The following is a 19,562-nucleotide window of genomic DNA, read 5'->3' as shown; positions in this document are numbered from 1 at the left end:
GGCGTGAATTGGTTTGTGTTCCAAAACACTCATCATCCTGAAGAGAGCGAAAGCAAAGCAATCTTGTTAGAGGATGGACATTCGATTCCACAAGGAATACGAATCTTACTCAGTTGGGGAAACAAACAAAAGGTTCAACCAAAGAGTGTACGAAATATATTATCTATAGCCGTCAAAACGTAGATAATATACTCGCAAGGAAGATTATCCATAACCGGGTTGTAGGTTGTTAAAGGATAAATCAACCGAAAACGTGAATTGGTGTGTGTTCCAAAACACTCATCATCCTGAAGAGAGCGAAAGCAAACTTGTTAAAGGATGGATATTCGATTCCACAAGGAATACGAATCTTACTCGACTGGGAAGGACAAGACTTCGACCAAAGAGCGCATGAGATATATTATCTATAGCCGTCAAAACGTAGATAATATACTCGCAAGGAAGATTATCCATAACCGGTTTGTAGGTTGTTAAAGGATAAATCGACCGAAATCGTGAATTGGTTTGTGTTCCAAAACACTCATCATCCTGAAGAGAGCGAAAGCAAACTTGGTAAAGGATGGACATTCGATTCCACAAGGAATACGAATCTTACTCGACTGGGAAGGACAAGACTTCGACCAAAGAGCGCATGAGATATATTATCTATAGCCGTCAAAACGTAGATAATATACTCGCAAGGAAGATTATCCATAACCGGGTTGTAGGTTGGTAAAGGATAAATCAACCGAAAAGAAAGGCATCAGGATACCAGACTAGGTATGTAACGATGACCAATCAAAAGGGGAAACCACAAACATCACCAGCCAATGGTGAATGAAAGAGGACCCACTGAGGATAAAATGGCTTACTCGGAGCAATTATCCAAAAGGAAGGGGAAGACCTGTTGGGGATAAGATTGCTTAATCATAGAAAATACCCAAAAGGGAAAAGGACTATCAATACCGAAAACTGGATAATGATAACCGCAAAGAGGGGATTACATCTACCGGTTTGTAGGTAGAAAACCACGGAAAAGTAACCGTCACCGACTAGGATGAGCACAAGGGTTGACTCCACAACGGGGAGAAAAGATGATTCACATCTACCGGTTAGTAAGTAGAAGACCGTAAAGATAGGACTTACAACTACCGGTTAGTAGGTAGAAGCCAACAAACAATCTGTTGAGGGACAGAGTGAGAAAAAAGGATTTACAACTACCAAGTAGTAGGTAGAAGACCGCAAAATCCGCCAACAACCAGAATGAACCACAAAGGTTACCTTTTCTAGGGGATGAAAGTGGGATTTATAACTACCGGTTAGTAGGTAGAAAAGCACAAAGATAGGACTTACAACTATCGGTTAGTAGGTAGAAGCCACAAATTCCGCTGAGGATAAGATGAATGAGTGCCGGTTAGTGAGCAACTATTCATTTATACCACAGGGAAGCACAAGAGACAGCCACAAGGAAGCCAGTTTAGGATCGATCCAAAAAGGCATACTGAATCAAGACTCATCCTAATGAGGAAAGAACTCAATAGGGAAAACCCATCCCGTTATGTGTGCAGGGAGGGAACGGAAACAACCGTCATCCACGAGGATATACTCAGTGGGGAGCGCAGAAGGAAATGACAGACACTTTCTGCTTAAGGGGTCGACTCTATATGGAGAGATCAGACACACCCACATCTGCTAGGGGAGGATCTACTAGAGAGATCTGTATCACCAATTAGCAGGAGACAACAACCCGCAGATATACGGCAAAAGATGCAACAGGACTACCTGAATGTTATGATTATACATGTATGCATGATTTATGAGGAATGTATGATGAATGCTGACAAACAGACATGTTTAACATACATAGATCCAGGGATCAACCATCCGGTGCTACTCTTCCAGAGGGAAAGCCAAAAGATCATCCGAGAGCAAAATAAATCTGCTAGAGACTGGGATATCAGGGAACAACATCATCCTGCAGGGGAGGAAGGCCACAATAGGCTTCTGGAGGGATCATCAGTCACAACCGGATGAAAGAGTTCAATATACAGGCAGACACGCCGCAACAACAACTCATGCTGGAGATCAGAGATACCAAGAAGCAACCAGATCTCTGATGAGGATAGATAGGCATTGATAAAGCTCATCATGCCAACAACTCCGCTGAGGAATCTATCCGAGGGAATGCCGGATTACTGGGATATCAATCCACCAAATACCGAATCTTCCAAAGACAAGCACCCATGCCGGGGAGAGGAGAAGACTGCTCTGCTGGAGAGATGAAAGTTGAAGTCTTCAATAAACACTCTGCTTGGGAACTGCCCCACAAAAGTGTTCCAACAGCAAACTTGCTGGGGATGCCCCACAATAGGGCTCAAACAGCACTCTACTGGGGACGCACCACAATAGGGGCTAACAGGGACTTGGAGGAGGAATGTTGCACTGCCGGGGACATGAAGATGAACAACTTCAACCAACACTGCACTGAGCAACCTCGCTGAGGAGAAACCATAAGAGGTTCTACAGGAAAAAGATACAGTTATGCTCGAGATACGAACAAATGTCTTACCTGTTGGTAACCATACCACCCTTGGGAGAGCACTGCGGATCTCCTAAGTATCCTTCCATCATTGTGAATGTTCACTTTGTTTAAGAACAATTTTGTGAAAGATTTGTTTATTTTGAAAACAATGATACTTTATCAATTAAAACATGCAAAACATTTGTTGAGTTGAAACAAATAAGAGTGCAAATAATTGGATAAAAGCTCAAATTTATTTGATGGAATGGTAGTCTGCAAATGGCAAGACTCCATAGATCTGTACAAGTTTGAAATCGGTGATATATATTGGAGAGGGCTACATTGAACATAATGACCTTTTCTCTACCAATTCCGAATTTCGATGTATTCGAAGCTTCAGTCAACGACGAATCGAGAATTTTCTGGCGGATTACATATGTAGAACACGGTCTTGTCAGGATGCAGTTACTTGCCAAATCCCTAATTTTTGCCTAGATTGCCCCAGTGTGAGGTGCTCAATCTAGCGGGATGCAAATTCTTTTTTTCAATGTCTCTAACTTTTGCCTGGATCGCCCTTTCGGGTTTTCAATCCACCAAGACGCTCCTTTTTGCCTAAGTCGCCCTTTTGAGGGTTCAACTTAGCGAGCTATTCTGCTTTTTTGTTTTGTTTTAGGCGAAGTATTTCTTGACTGCATCTGAATTCACAGGACGAGTGAAATCCTCCCCATCCATTGTTGTAAGTGTCAAAGCACCGCCTGAAAAGGCTCTCTTGACAACATATGGACTTTCACAGCTTGGAGTCCACTTGCCCCTGGAATCGGGCGCGAAAGACAAGACTTTCTTGAGCACGAGGTCACCTTCTCGGAACACACGAGGCTTGACCTTCTTATCGAATGCTTTCTTCACTCTCTGCTGATGTAACTGACCATGACACATGGCAGTTAATCTCTTCTTTTCGATCAGATTCAGTTGGTCGTAGCGACTCTGAATCCATTCAGCATCAGTCAACTTGGGACTTTGAGGGTGCTATTTCTCTTTTGTTTCTTTCTTTCTTTTTTCTTGATTTTGATTTTGATTTTCCACCCTTCTCTTTTTTTTTTGATTTCATTTGTAATGCCCCAGTTGGACTGTTTTGCTGATTCTTGAGATGCAGCTGAGTGATCTTCTTTTCTTGCTCAAGAAGTCGGGAAATCTCGTCAGGAATCCTTTTCAACATCATCTTCCTCTGCTTCGAATACAGGGAATTCAAAATTGGGAGATGGCGTTGGATCATTATATTCAATGGGTTTAAGAATCAACCTGCATAATAATTTTGAATATAAAAGCTTTTTGGAAATCAAACAAGGCAAACATCATGCAGATGAAAAGATTGCTTTTATTCTTGTTTTGAGGGTTTTTTGTGATCACCAATTTCATGCAAAAAGCGAAAAGGGAAAACAAATGGAAAAACAAATGTTTTAACATGCATTTATTTGAATGAAAATATCATTGCACAAATGTTGCCAACAATGTCATCACTTCTCCTTTTGGCATGGGAGAAGGGTTTTTAAACAAAGTGATTATTACTCTGACTTATGAACAACTGTAGGAACACCCACAGCGACCCAAATGCGACAGATCCCTCCAGGGATGACAAATGTCAGTATCCTTTGCATCAGCAGCTTCCTTACTCTGATTGACGTGGATAAAACCTCCGCTTTTGAACAACCCTTTTTCGTTGAAGACCTCAGAAGAAAAGCCAACGCCAGCCCGGGGCTTGTTATCTTCAAGCTTGATTAACATTAGAACCTAAATCCTCAAAGTTCAGGATACCTGATCTCATAAGGTCTTGAACCTTAATCTTCAACTGAAAGCAACTATCCACATCGTGGCCAGGAGCACCCGAATGATACACACAATGCTGATCAGGCTTATACCACCACCGTGGGTTGACGGGTATAGCCGGCGGGTCTCTGGGAGTAATCAAGTTCCGCTCTATCAAAGAGGGATACAGTTCTGCGTACTACATAGGAATCGGGTCAAAAATGATCTTTTTCCTCTCGTTACTCGTACTGGCTTGATTACCATTGTGAGGCTGGTAAGCCTGCTGTTGAGGACGATGTTGCTGATGCTGATATTGCTGAGTTGGTCCTCTCTGCTGTTGTTGAGTTGCTGGAGTAGTCACAGCAGCAACCTGACTATACTGTCCTCTGTTCACATTCCTCCGATGGTGCACAGTATTTGTTTCACCCTCTCCCCCTCTGGGTGCCCCAGAGGATGGCTTCTTAGAACTGGAAGAGCTTGAAGAGCCAGGATCTTGTATCTTTCCTGCTTTGATAAGACTCTCTGTTCTCTCCCCACAGACAACAACATCAGAAAAGCTGCTGAACGGGCAACTCCCCATGCGGTCCATGAACACTCCCTGCAGTGTTCTGATGAACATATCAGTCAGCTCCCTCTCCAATATCGGAGGTTGCACTCTTGCGGCTAGTTCACGCCACCTCTGGGCGTACTCTTTGAAGCTCTCTCCAGATTTCTGACAAAGGCTCTGCAACTGAGTCCGGCTCGGCGCCATGTCCATGTTATGTTTATATTGCCTCAAGAAGGCCTCACCCAGATCTCTCCAGCTTCGGATAGAATCTCTCTTAAGCTCCATGTACCAATCCAAGGAAGCCCCAGACAAGCTATCCTGGAAAAAGTACATCCACATCTTCTCATCGTCAGTGTATGCGGAGATCTTCCTATAATAAACCTGTACATGAGTGCGAGGACAAGAAGTACCATTGTATTTATCAAATGAGGGCGCTTTGAATTTGTAGGGGATCCTCAACCCTTCCACCAGCCCCATGTTGGTCACATCAAACCCAAGGGAGTTCTGACATTCCATGGCACGAATCTTCTCAGCAAGGGCATCCACTTTTCTATCCCTCTCTTCAGTCCTTCCAACCTCATCATCATCACTGAGGAGAGTAAACATGTCTTCCTGTCTGTCAACTAACGGAGCAGGATGACAAACAGGAGCACGGGTCACTCTGACATTAGCAGTCTCTGCAACAAGAGGCTGTCCATTGATTCTGATACCCCTCAATTCATCACCCACAGCGTAATCATTGACGGGAGCAGCAACAACATTTTCGTGAACGGGTACACCCACCGGTGAAGCACGGTTGGACGGTGGAACCATGGCTTCCTGTCTCTGGGCTAAGGCACGCAGCTCCTCTTGCCCCTGAACGACACCCTGCATCATAGTCATGAATTGGGCCATGTTAGCCCTCATCTCAGCCAATTCTGCTTGAACCTGGTCCATGTTCCTCTGATGATTCAATCTAGTTGAGTAGCGATGCGGTCGTTGATCATCTATCCTGCCTGACACAGGAACCAGAGTGAGAAGTCTTGAGCAAGAACACCTGTAATGCAAGAATGATATGTGTATGATGCATGTGATGCGTATGCAGGTTAACTTTTTTTTTTTACGCATTATTTTTTTGAAAATAAACATGCTATGATGCAAATGATGGAGCCATGACTGGTTGGCTGAGTGTCTCATGGCACAGGATCAACACTTCGGCATGAATTCGGCACCGGAAACCACAGGTCAAAGTCATCTGGAACCCAAGGTCATCTGGAACCCATACTTCAGAACCAAGTCACCATCTGAGCAAGTACCCTCAAATTCAGCCCAAGGATCCGAAATAAACGGAACCCTCTGATCAATAACAGGGTCAAACCTCCGGCGTCCAGAAATAAAGATCCATAAATCCATCTGACGGAACCAAAATCACCATCACAGAATCACTGACGGAACCTGTACTTGCAAGAATCAAACCCTCCCCTCACAGGTGAATTCTAACAAGGTCATCCTAAGGCGGACAATGGTCTCGACAATCGGGCAAAGATACTCAACGGGTTTGCCCTTTCGGGTGGGCCGTTGTAGCTCTCTTAAGATCGTCTAAACCAAAGATCTGGGAAAGATCGGTCACCGAAGTCAATAGCTCAAATGAGGTGAATCAACCAAAGTGGATACTCCACAAAGGAAGAGCACTCTCAAATAAACCTCGTCCGGCTTGTGGTATGTCACGTCGCCAAAAAAATGTTGACCTAACATGAGAGGCAACATGAGACCACACTAATCCAAGGTGTATACTCGGGCCTGGGTTTTAGCCCCACTCAGAACACCCACCCCAAATCAGAGGAACCAACCTGTACAGAAGACAGCACAATGATAGTATGATGCATGCAGACATTTATGCAAATATATACACAACATAATAATCATAAATGCAATAAATGAAACAGCAAAAGCAACCTAAACCCTATCCTAGAGAGCGCTAGGAGGGACTCGCTTAGGGAAGATGAACCAGCAAAAGGTCAACTTCTTTTAAATCCCCAGCAGAGTCGCCAGCTGTCGCATTACGCGAAAAACCGGCGGGAAAACGAAACAACAGAGCCGCCACCGTGCGTTATTTATCCCAAAAGAGGGAAAGGAAACGCTCGAAGTAAACCTGGAAAAGACATGGTCTCGAGACCAGAGAGAGATGGGATCGGGAGTCGGTTATGCGAAGGGAAGGTATTAGCACCCCTACGCATCCGTCGTACTCGACGGGATCCACGCACAAAAGAAAGGATAAGGTTGCTAAAAACTGATCACAAACTGCACACACAGGCTGAAAGGAGACACAGAAAGACAAAAGAACCTAACTCGGCAAGATATCGCATCCTGGGCCTACGTAGTCTGTCAGGCACAGACATCAGAGTCGACGTAGTTCGGGACAGGGGAAACGTGCTCGCTAGGATGTCGCATCCTATGCATAGGTATCTTCTCTGACCAGAGAAGAATCAGAGCACTCGTAGCTCGGCTAACGCACGCCAAACAAAAACCACACAGGAAACCGACTGCCAATCGCTAGACTTACGTCGGACTCCACGCAAACGGGCAAACATGGAAACCGAATGCCAATCGCTGGACTTACATCAGACTCCGAACCAACAAACACACACACAGGAAACCGACTACCAATCGCTGGACTTATGTCAGACTCCAACAAGCAAACAAGACACAGGAAACCAACTGCCAATCGCTGGACTTACGTCAGACTCCAAACGCACACAAAGGGTTGAAAAATAAAAAGGGCACCCGGAGAGATCAGCTCATCTCCTGCCTACGTACCTCATCTGGTATGAGGATCAGGGCGACGTAGTTCCCCTACGCAGGGAAAGAACTTCTAACCTAACCAGAGACCGGGAAATGACAAACTAGACGGGAGACTGACTCGAGCCTAATAGTTATCATGTAAATTCACCATGGTCCTAGGTTGAGGTTTCTATCTAACTTGCACAGGGAGCAAGCTAAACCTAAACAGCACAGGCAAACAACACAAGCACAATAAACAATCACACACACTATATGCAATCAATTGGGCTCATACAAGGTTAGGCTATGAAACACAAGCCAACTGGAATCGGGTGTAGTTAGCTTTTTACCCTAACATTGAGAGTTAGGGTGAAGCTGATGAAATGGGAAATGAGGGGTGTGCCGCATAGCTCTTATCCCTGGACTGGGAGAGCTTGACTCAAAATAGAAGGTGTGGGAGTTCAGAAAGTTGGAACTCTTCTCCACATATGACTGACACAACAAGGATCTTGGGTTAATATCCACAATGCATCAACACAATGGTGTGTGAGCAAAGTGGATGACACACTGAATAGCAGGAGATGGATTACACATCTCTTTTGTCTGCCAATTTCCTCATAAGAGGACTTTTCCTGCTTGGCTCAAAATTAAACAAACACAAGCATTGCCTCTTAAGGAGGACTTCAGACAGGTGCCTGCCCACATAACAGGACAGGTCTTCCAGACTACATGAAGTCAGAGAGTTATACCTCAATGGTTAAGCAACCAAGCAAAGCAAAAGCAAGTTCAAAAGAACTCAAAGCAACTTAGGTACCTGAAAAAAATCTAACTCAATCAGTATACAAGTCAAGCAATCAAACAGACAGTCAATCACACAATCAGAAAGATAAGCAAGCAATGCAACAGTGAGCAAGGCACAATCTATTAAGCCACTTGGTCTCAAAACCTACAAAACAATTCAAGGTTAGTCAACATCAACCAATTAACCAAATCAAATGAGTGAACCACTTCAACCATGGCAATGTGCTTCTTAACCTGAAATCCACAACCCAAACAGTGAGTCCAAACCACTAGGTCAAAGCCTAGGGTCAAAAGAGGGTCAAACATTCAAAACAGAACATGAAATTTAACATGGATCAACTTCATTCAATCAAGAACACAATCCAAAAAGTCCCACATCAATATCATCAACCAAATTCATTTCATGAACCAAGCATGGCAAGGTATGCAAGTTGTAACCACATTGTGACATCAGAATGAATAAATGCACATTAAATCAAAAATGATTCAAAAAATCTTGGCAAAATTCATGAGTAAACAGACCATACAACATGATCATCACATAAAAAATTAGGAGCATTGGATAACATTAGGCATGGTAATCATATTGCATAAGTCAAGGCAAGCATAACAAGCACATGTGTGACACAAAATGTCACACCAACTTAGCATAGGCATAAAACAGAGATGGATTATGATAAAAACCTGAAACCAAATCCAAAACAACATTCAACATGTCTAGAACTAGTGTGCAAAGTTTCACATTCATAGGATGAAGAACATTTCATGATCAAATGAAAATCAAGGCAATTCAAAAGCTCACATATGACCATCCAGAATGAAAAATCTAAATTAAATCAGAAATCAATCCAAAATCTCCACCAAAAATCATGAGCAATCACAACATCCATAATAAGCATCATGCAAAAAATCAAAGCATTTGGATAACATTTGGCATGGCAAATTCATCAATCAAGTTGAACATCACAAGGTGTGACACACATTGTCACGCCTACCTTAACATGATCATAAAACAGAAACTACAAATGGTAAAAATACCAAATCAACACCAAAATGTCAAGCCAAGAGTTTAGTTTCAACATGTAAAATTTCATGAGCATTGGATAAACAACCAGCATTTCACAAAGGATATGGTAAGGCAATGTCAAGAATGAACACATGTACACAAACCCTAGCACCAAATATTTTCCAGCCATGCACAATTTATGGAAAAATGTTCATAAAATACTAGACAGAAAATGGAATGCAATGCAAAAATCCTCATATTTTTTGGATCATTATTCAATTATTTATGAATTTTGGAAGTTAAAGAAAAAATAAAAAATGCATGAGAAGCATAGTATGAATATATGAGGAAAATGAATAGAACAAATGAAGAATGTTGTGGCTGGGAATCGAACACCATCTGAATTCAAACTTGCGCGCCTAACCAAACGAAACGCAGAGTTTCATTAATTGACCTGGCCGGTCAATGCACATGTGGCCAGGTCAAAGCGCTACCAACCAATCAAACTGCCAGGCGAATGCTAGCGTGGACCAGTACATGCGCGTTATTTCACAAACACATGCAAACGCAGAAAATTCATTTGGAAAGATCAAACGTGTTCTGGAAAAAGAAAGTTCATCATCTTCATCATGTTCATCATGAACAGTGCATGGCCAAGAACAAATTTCTCAGATTTCAACAATAAGCACATCAATGGATAGATCTTCCATCACACAACATGAATCCATGATCAATTTAACAAGAAACAACAACACATGAATGAATCGAATGAAAGAAAAAATCATCAACCAAACTTCAAACAATCGGTTCTCACTCAAAACAACACGAAATTGCATGATTCAAAGCCTAAATTACTCAGCATAGCAAGATCTATAACATCATGGCAATGAAAATCAAAATTATGAGAGTTGATTTTGTGACCTCTTGTAGAACAGTTCTAGAATTAGCTGGATTCAAGCCTTTGTAATGCTCCAAGAGTCTTCTATGATGCTTGTACAAGTGTTTGGGAAGAGGATTGAGGCTTAATCGTGCTTGATTCCTCCAGAATTTGCATCTGCCATGGATGAACTCAAGCTTCGAGCTACTTCAACCTTGCACCAATTCTCTTGATTCTTGCTTCAAACATGCTCCATGATGCTTCCAGATGATGAATTGATCAAGAGAATGTGAGGTTATGTGAGGAAATTGAGAGAAAATTTCAAGAGTTTGGATCTAGATCTGAAAAAGTGATTATTGTTATCCAAAAACAGTTATGATTTGTGTTATATACTCCCTCCTAATCACTCTCTTAAGCATGTTTAAGCAATGGTTAAGTGTATTAGCAAAAAAGAGGTGCACATGCCAATTTGAGATTTCACCTTATGCATGGAAATTATGGATGAACAGTACACGAAATGCATTTGAATTTCACTCAAAATATCATTTTGGAGCCAATGGTCATGGTAGAATGTGTGAACAATGCACCAATTTTGAACTTTAATTTTCCCTCCAAAATTCAAGTGAATTTCCAAATGATTATGTGATGATAATGCATGGCATGTAATGCATGATTTGGAAAGTATAGGTCAAAACAAGAACAATGCAAAAAGAACCACTTAATTTGGACTTTTGGTTAAGAAGTTATGCACATTTGAAGTTCAAATCCCACTTGGCCAAGATTGATCCATATCTCTTCAACCACACATGAGAAATCCATGATCTTAGACTTTTTGGAAATGGGAGAGAAAGATATTCAACTTTCGTTTTGGACAAAATTTCATTTGAAGCTTTCTTGATGATGTAATCTTGAGTTGAAAACCTTTCCATTTTTGGCAAATTCAAATTACAGGTCACTTACTATTTTTGGAAAGTTTTGATCTGGCCTCAAATCCTTCAATGTTGATGTTTGAAATGTCAAATGAGACTTGTTTGGACATGAATGAGGCATCTCTAACCATCTCCCACCTCCAAATCCATGGTTGAGTTGACAGTTGACTTCTGTTGACTTTTTAGGGTTTCAGATGATTTACACATTGACTGATGAGCCTTGAGCCTTCAATTCTTGGTCAAACCACTTCAAAATGATCCTTGAATCATATGAACTCATTGTACCAACCCTAGGGCTTTGATTCCATAGAAAATACACTTGCTTGCTTGCACAACTGAATCTCCTGATGCCAGTCTTGCCTGATGACTTGGTGGACTATGCAATGAACAATGCAATGTTAATGACCTAAAAATGAAAATGTATATACAAAATGGGAGGTGCAAATTTGAGGTGCTACACTTTGCTCTCTATCCAGGTGGTCACGCCACATCTCCTCTGTAATATAGAAGCCAGGAGTGGTACCTGCAGAAGAAGAAGATGGTGCGGTGTGTGGTGGTGAAGGATGATGGGGGGACACATGGGGTACGGGAGATCTCTCTCTCCGATCATACTCATCATCAGTGTCATGTCCCGCCTCATCCGGAATGTTAGGAGGAAGAGGACCCAAAACAGGTGGAGCATCTAAAGCGTAGGTCCAATTCCTTTCATCTCGTACATCTGTACGTCTAGTGCACGGTAAAACAACAGACGGGATGGCTACAGCATGAACCATAAGCATATAGCCTCCTTCTCTCCTCGAACGGCACAATTTCATGTCTCTTAGAAATTTTAGGTTAATCGTGCGAGGAGGTAAGGGGTTTAGGGTAGCCATCTCATCATTCAGGTTAAGCGCCCGAGCAATAGATGTAATCAATCCACCAAAAGAAATCGGTCCCGCTTTATTCAAAGTTAAAGTCATATGAGCAAGCATGAACGAGACCAAATTAATACGTCTATTTGTGAGGCTTCCTTGTAAAAATAGAAGCTCTCTATCATTAACCTTATTTGGATTCTCCCGGCCAAAAATAGTGCATGCCAACAGATATCTAAAAACTCTGATGGCCGGGTTATGGATAGTTGAGGCAAGAACTCCTTCAAAAGAGTTTATGGAAGTGTTTGATAGACACTCCCAGAAGGAAAATACCTCAACAAACTATTCGGAATCCAAAGGGGCCTCACAAATAGCACCGTCCCCATGAGGGATTCCTAACAAGCTGGCTAGTTCGTCGGTACTGAATTGGTATTCAACAGCAAACATTCTAAATTTGACAGTACCAACTGTGCTAGCAGTGTTAGGGTTGACAATATAAATTAAGGAACACAAAAATTCAATTGTCAACCGCTCATAGGTAGGTTCTTTATTGGAAAAGAAATTATGCAAACCTAAATTATCTAATAAATGAAATATGATATGATAGATACCTAAAGTGTAGAGACAATTTTCGTCAACATACCTTGTCTGGGGGATTTCCCGATTTTGCAACCGTTCAATAATTTTTCTTTGTCTATCCCCCGGTTTCCCTCCTCGAAGAATGAATCCGTTAAACTCCATTTGAATGCTCTTGAAAAGTGATGAAGAAGATGAAATGGTTTGTGAAAAGGTTGGATTTTTACAAAATCCGACGGATGAAATCGAAAATGGAAATTGGAATAATGATTTGTGTGGTGTGGTGGTTAGAAAAGTATGAGCTTTATGTGGGTTCAAGGATGTTTTTCCACGGTGAAAAAATGGGTTTGGAAGGTTGTAAGTTGCAAAAATGGTGAAGAAAGGGGTTCTGCCCCGACCTTTTACAGACGCTGTGGCGGGCGCCACAGAGTCTATGGCGGGCGCCACAAGGAAAAATCTGGCTGGGCCGGATTTTGGTCCTTTGGCTTGGGCTTCTCTTGTCTTTTGACTTTGAGGGGTCCGGATAGCATTTGTCTTGTGATTTTCCTAGTATCTTTGACTTGCATAATTTTATAAAGGTAAAAATAAAAGATAAAAATAAAAATAAAAACAAAAATCAAATATTAGACTAATAAATAAATAAATAACTGAAAAATTAAAATGCAAATAAAATAAACATAGAACATATATAGATAAAAATAGAAATACTAATGTATAGATTTTATGTAATATTCCAAATGCGATAATATAAGATGAGTTATGTAAATACGAGAAATATAAAAAGGAGATAAGATAAGATTAAATGGTGAGATCATATAGTGGGGATGTCATCTTCCTGAGAGGAACCACGGAGCATGGCTACTTCTTGCTTGAGCTCTACGATCTCCTGATATAGACAGTCGGCTTCGGTAGCATGGGTGAGATCAGACACTCCCATCTATAAAGTGAGGTCTGCCACCTCCTGTCTAAGCGCTACGATCTCTCTACGACACTCAGCAATCTGAGTGCGGATGTCGGGTGTCTGCAATGAAAGATTATTAGAGAAAACAGTGATTCTGGGAGATGGTGGTGTAGGCGTGTATTCAGCAATAGGTGGTGATCTCGGTTCCTCAACGGTCTCTCCCTGGCCCTCTAGAGCATAACTCCAATTCGCTGGATCATGCACACTGGTCATCATAGGATCTGGCAGTGTGAAATAGTGAATAGCCTCGCTGTCGACTAGGAGTCGGAACTGACATGGGTGGAAAGAGGCTCTCCTCATCAATCCTCTGGTCAAACAGAAATCGATGTCCATGGTAGTGTACCCATAGTAGGTCCGAAGATGTAACAGCTTTCGAGACAGACCTAAAGCGACAGCAATCTGCGTGATGATTCCGCCAACATGGATGACTCCTTCGGTAGATCTAGAGATACCGCCGAGACTGTATAACAAGAAGTTCCCACATGCGACTGGGCGAGACTGGGATGCACAAAATAACAGGAAGATCTCCTATTCACTCAGTAGTGTCTCTGCATCCGGCCTTCCCAGGAAGGAATGTGCTAATATCATCTGAAAGTATCTGAAGCCGGGGTTATATATGACATGAGACAGCTGCATAGATGGATCCTGGCTTCCGCCACCTGATATATCACTCTAAAACTTCTCAACCTCCTTACCCAGGAAATATCCCATAGGTGTCTCCGGGATAGCATCAGGAGTGGTCTGGAAACCCAATAAGTCGCCGAACTCTTTCTGGCTGAAGGAGTACTCAAGTTCGAAAAGCCTGAAAGCAGCATTCCCATCTGGTCCAGGATATGGGTCATAGTCGAATGAACTCAGGAACTCCAATGTCAGGTTCCTGTAGGTGTTACTGAAGTCATCAGCAAACTCGTCCCAGTGAAGATGGTGGCTAAGGAATCGAATACTCGGCTCGATACCCAGTGCCTCCATACAGTGTTGATCAGGATAATGTGTGGGTGCCATAGGGCGCTGATACAAAGCAATGTAGCGCTCCCTCTGAGCATTATCTCTATAGGCCACGTGCATGTCATCGAAATCCTGCATCTTGTAAAAGTTAAGAAAGTGATCCTGAAAATACAAACCATTCAAATCTTAGTCTCAATGCAAAATATGATAAAATAAAATAAAATAAAAATAAAATTAAATAAATGCGAAAAAGTAAAATGAAAGAAAAACCATGGGTTGCCTGCCACGCAGCACTTGCTTAACGTCATTAGCTTGACGATTAGAATTTATACACATGTAGTAGTAGGAATCGGTGGATCAATCAGGGTGTGGCTCGAGTAGTATGTTGGAATGTCTCCTTCTTCGTAGAGCTTCAGTCTTTGTCCATTTACGATGAATGGACTACAGGTATCGTTCTTGATTTCTACGGCTCCGGATCTCAGAATCTTTGATACTTCGAAAGGACCGGTCCAACTTGAACGTAGCTTTCCAGGGAAGAGTCGTAACCTAGAGTTAAAAAGGAGAACATGATCGCCTATATTGAAGTTTTTCTTTATTATTCTTTTGTCGTGATAGGCTTTTGTCCTCTCTTTATATACTTTTGCATTCTCGTAGGCCGATTGCCTAAGTTCTTCTAATTTATGAATGTCTAGGGTACGCTTTTCTCCAGCGGCTAGGTAGTCTAAATTCAAAGTTTTAATGGCCCAATAGGCCTTATGCTCTAATTCAAAAGGTAAGTGACAAGATTTTCCATAGACTAGTTGATAAGGAGTAGTTCCTATAGGGGTTTTGAAAGCGGTTCTGTAGGCCCATAATGCTTCTTGAAGCTTCTGAGACCTTTCTCTCCTAGAAATAGAAACAGTTTTCTCTAGGATTTGTTTTATCTCCCTATTAGATACTTCTACTTGGCCACTAGTCTGTGGGTGGTATGGTGTTGCTACTCTATGCCTAACTCCATATTTTCTTAAAAGTTTGTCAAATATTCTCGATATAAAGTGTGATCCTCCATCGCTTATGACTAAACATGGTGTTCCAAATCTAGGGAATATATAGTTTTTAAATAGTTTGATTACTACCCTAGTGTCGTTTGTGGGTGCAGCTATAGCTTCAATCCACTTAGACACATAGTCCACAGCTACTAAGATATATTTGTTTCATAAGGATGGTGGAAAAGGTCCCATGAAATCTATACCCCATACGTCAAAGAGTTCTACTTCCTGAATGTTTCTTAGAGGCATTTCATCACGTCTTGAAATGTTTCCAGTGCGTTGGCATCTATCACATTTGACAATGCAAGCATAGACATCACGCCACATGGTAGGCCAGAATAGGCCAGCTTGAAGAATCTTGGCGTATGTCTTAGAGGTGCTCGCATGTCCACCATAAGGTGCAGAATGACAATGCTCGATAATATTATTTACCTCTTCTTCTGGAACGCAACGGCTAAAAATGCCATCTTTACCACTTTTGAAAAGGAGCGGTTCGTCCCAATAGAAGTTTCTCACATCATGGAAGGATTTCTTCTTACGGTGGTAGTCAAGATCAGGCGGTACTATATCAGCAGCTAGGTAATTAACGAAATCTGCATACCAAGGTACGTTACTTATTGCTAAGGAATTTTAGGGGTGCTCATAAGGATCTAGGTTATTATCTTCAATGGTTTCCACTCTAGCTATCAGTCTATCATAGGCGAAATCATCATTTATGGGTACTAGTTCTGGTTTTAGATGTTCTAGCCTAGAAAGGTGATCGGCTACAACATTTTCAGTGCCTTTTTTATCTCTTATGTCTAAATCAAACTCTTGTAGTAATAGAATCCATTAGAGTAACCAGGGCTTGGCATCTTTTTTACTTAATAGGTAACGAATGGCAGCATGATCAGTGTAAACTATAATTTTTGCTCCTACTAGATAAGATCTAAATATGTCTATAGCGAATACTACAGCGAGTAATTCTTTTTTAGTTGTTGCGTAGTTAAGTTGGGCAGCATCTAGGGTTCTACTGGCATAATAAATGGCATGTAATTTTTTATCTTTCCTTTGTCCTAGAACGGCTCCAACTGCGTAATCACTAGCATCGCACATTATCTCAAAAGGTTCCGACCAATCAGGTGGTTTCATAATGGGTGCCGATATTAATGCTTTCTTTAAAAGATTAAATGCGTCATTACACTTTTCATCGAAAATGAATTCAGCTTCTTTCATTAAAAGTCCAGTTAAAGGTTTGGTTATTTTGGAGAAGTCCTTAATAAAACGCCGATAGAATCCAGCGTGTCCAAGAAAGCTTCAGACTTCTCTGATGTGTTTTGGTGGTTTTAGGTTTTCTATAACTTCTATTTTAGCTTTATCTACCTCTATGCCTTTTTCGGAAACTATATGTCCTAAAACTATTCCTTCGGTTACCATGAAATGACATTTTTCCCAGTTTAGCACGAGGTTTACCTCCACGCATCTCTCCAGGATTTTCTCAAGGTTAGCAAGACAATTGTGGAAATCAAATCCGCAAACCGAGAAATCGTCCATAAACACTTCCATGATACCATCTAGGTAATCTGCAAAGATTAACATCATGCAGCATTGGAAAGTAGCTGGGGCATTACAGAGGCCAAATGGCATTCGTCTGTAGGCAAAAGTTCCATAAGGGCATGTAAAGGTAGTTTTTTCTTGATCTTCGGGGTGGATAGGTATTTGGAAGAATCCAGAGTATCCATCTAGATAGCAGAAGTAAGAATGTCTGGCTAGACGCTCCAACATCTGGTCTATAAATGGTAAAGGGAAATGGTCCTTCCTAGTTGCTTTATTTAATTTTCTATAATCTATACACATCCTCCATCCTCCTTCTAAATGTTTTGCTACATGTTCGCCTTTATCATTTTGCACGACTGTGATGCCTCCCTTTTTAGGTACTACATGCACAGGGCTCACCCACTTACTATCCGAGATCTGGTAGATGATACCTGCCTCAAGTAACTTAAGAACTTCCTTTTTAACGACATCACTCATTATAGGGTTTATTCTTCTCTGATGTTCCCTAGAGGGTTTTGAATCTTCTTCCAGCGAAATTTGATGCATGCATACGGATGGACTTATACCTTTCAGGTCAGAGATATTATATCCTAAGACTAAGGGATATCTTCGTAAAACGTCTAAAAGTTGGTTCGTTTCCTCTAGGCTCAAGGTAACACTAACTATAACTGGACGGTTCATCTTTTCGTCGAGGAACTCATATCTCAGGTTCTTAGGCAGTTCCTTAAGTTCTAAGGTTGGTTTCTTAGGGCATGGCATATGATCTGGGGTAAGGGATAAACATTCGTAAAGGTTATCATCGATGTAGGGTTTCTTAAAGTCATCATCTTCCCTTATGAGAGATCTTGGTTTAAAGCTACCTGAGAGATCTGGGTTTCAAGCATCTTGGTATGAGTAACTATTTGGTCAACCTTGGTTCCTAACTGAGTAATCAATTCGTTAACATGAATGTTTTGGTTCGTGAACTCCTTGTTTTGTTGGGTTTGAGCGATGATAAAATTTTCCATAATTTTCTCAAGGCTTGGCTTTGGTGGCACAGGTTGCATAGGTTGATTTGATCTAGGGGCTTAATAACTAAGTCTCGGAGGTGCATTATTTTGGATTGGGTTATTATTTTTATAGGAGAAGTCCGGGTGATTCCTCCATCCAGGGTTATAGGTATTCGAGTATGGGTTCCCTTGGGTGTAGTTCACTTGCTCAAAGTGGGTTTCGTTTAATAGACTGCATTCTGCAGATTGGTGTCCTTTGGTTTCGCATATCTCACAATCCGATGAAACTGCGGCTACAGTATTCGGGTTTATGTACATATCCTCGACTTTAAGGGCTAATGCGTCCATTTTAGCTTGCATCATATCTGCAGAGCTTAGTTCATGCACTCCTCCTTGGACTTCCTTCTTTTCAATTGTCGCTCGTTCTACTCCCCATGATTGATGGTTTTGAGCCATATCTTCAATGAGGGCACTAGCTTCAGGATAAGGTTTGTTCATCAGAGCACCGCCTGCGGCAGCGTCGATGGTCATCTTCGTGTTATAGTGAAGTCCATTATAGAAGGTTTGAATGATTAACCAATTTTCTAAACCATGATGTGGGCATGCTCGTAACAACTCTTTATATCTCTCCCAAGCTTCGAATAGCGATTCTCCTTGGTTTTAGGTAAATCTAGTTATATGGTTTCGAAGAACGGCGGTCTTACTCGGGGGAAAATATCTAGCAAGGAAAACTTTTCTAAGGTTATCCCAAGTCGTAATGGAATTGGGTGGAAGGGAATCTAACCATGATAGGGCTTTATCTCTGAGGGAAAAAGGGAATACTCTTAGACTTATTGCCTCAGGAGAAGCTCCATTGGTTTTAAAAGTGTCTGCTAATTGAAGAAATATTTTTAAATGTTGGTTTGGGTTCTCAGTAGCGAGACCTGCGAATTGTCTCTGTTGCACTAGTTGCAACAGGGATGGTTTAAGTTCAAAATTATTAGCTGGGATGGTTGGGTTTACTATACTAGAACTAGGTTCTTCATTAGATGGTTGAGCGAAATCCTTAAGAGGTCTTTGGTTTTGATCTTCGGCCATAGCTCTCTTAATTCTATGAAAGAATAAACGTGCGCGAGCGTAACGTTCAGGTTCCGCCAGAGGGTATACTAAGCTTAAACTTCCGGTGCTGCGAGTTCTTCGCATTGACCAGTGGGAAATAGCCTAAGCCTAAACGATATAACAACAGGAAAATGAAATTTGACGAAATTGGTCCCCGGCAACGGCGCCAAAAACTTGATGCGGTGTTTCACAAGTATACGAACGCGTCAGAGTAATATAAAAGATTGTCGAATCCACAGAGACCAAGTGTCAATCTATCGTTATCTATTGTTATGGTGTTTATCAAAGGCAGTCAAAATAAGTGTTTTTGTAGTGTGCAATGAAAAGTAAAGTGTTGAATAAAGATTAATTAATA

General features: G+C 41.5%; 1 non-coding gene across 1 annotated transcript; it reads left to right on the top strand.

Annotated features, from left to right (window-relative positions):
• Nucleotides 1-18,695: 18,695 nt before the first annotated feature.
• Nucleotides 18,696-18,802, top strand: LOC127088840 (small nucleolar RNA R71). The gene has a single exon (XR_007790654.1). It is a non-coding gene; the product is annotated as a small nucleolar RNA R71 (small nucleolar RNA).
• Nucleotides 18,803-19,562: the final 760 nt, after the last annotated feature.

This window comes from Lathyrus oleraceus, chromosome 5 (genome assembly GCF_024323335.1).
Source record: "Lathyrus oleraceus cultivar Zhongwan6 chromosome 5, CAAS_Psat_ZW6_1.0, whole genome shotgun sequence".
Taxonomy (NCBI): Eukaryota; Viridiplantae; Streptophyta; class Magnoliopsida; order Fabales; family Fabaceae; genus Lathyrus; species Lathyrus oleraceus.
Note: the sequence above shows the minus strand (reverse complement) of the source record. Positions and strands in the feature narration are given on the sequence as shown.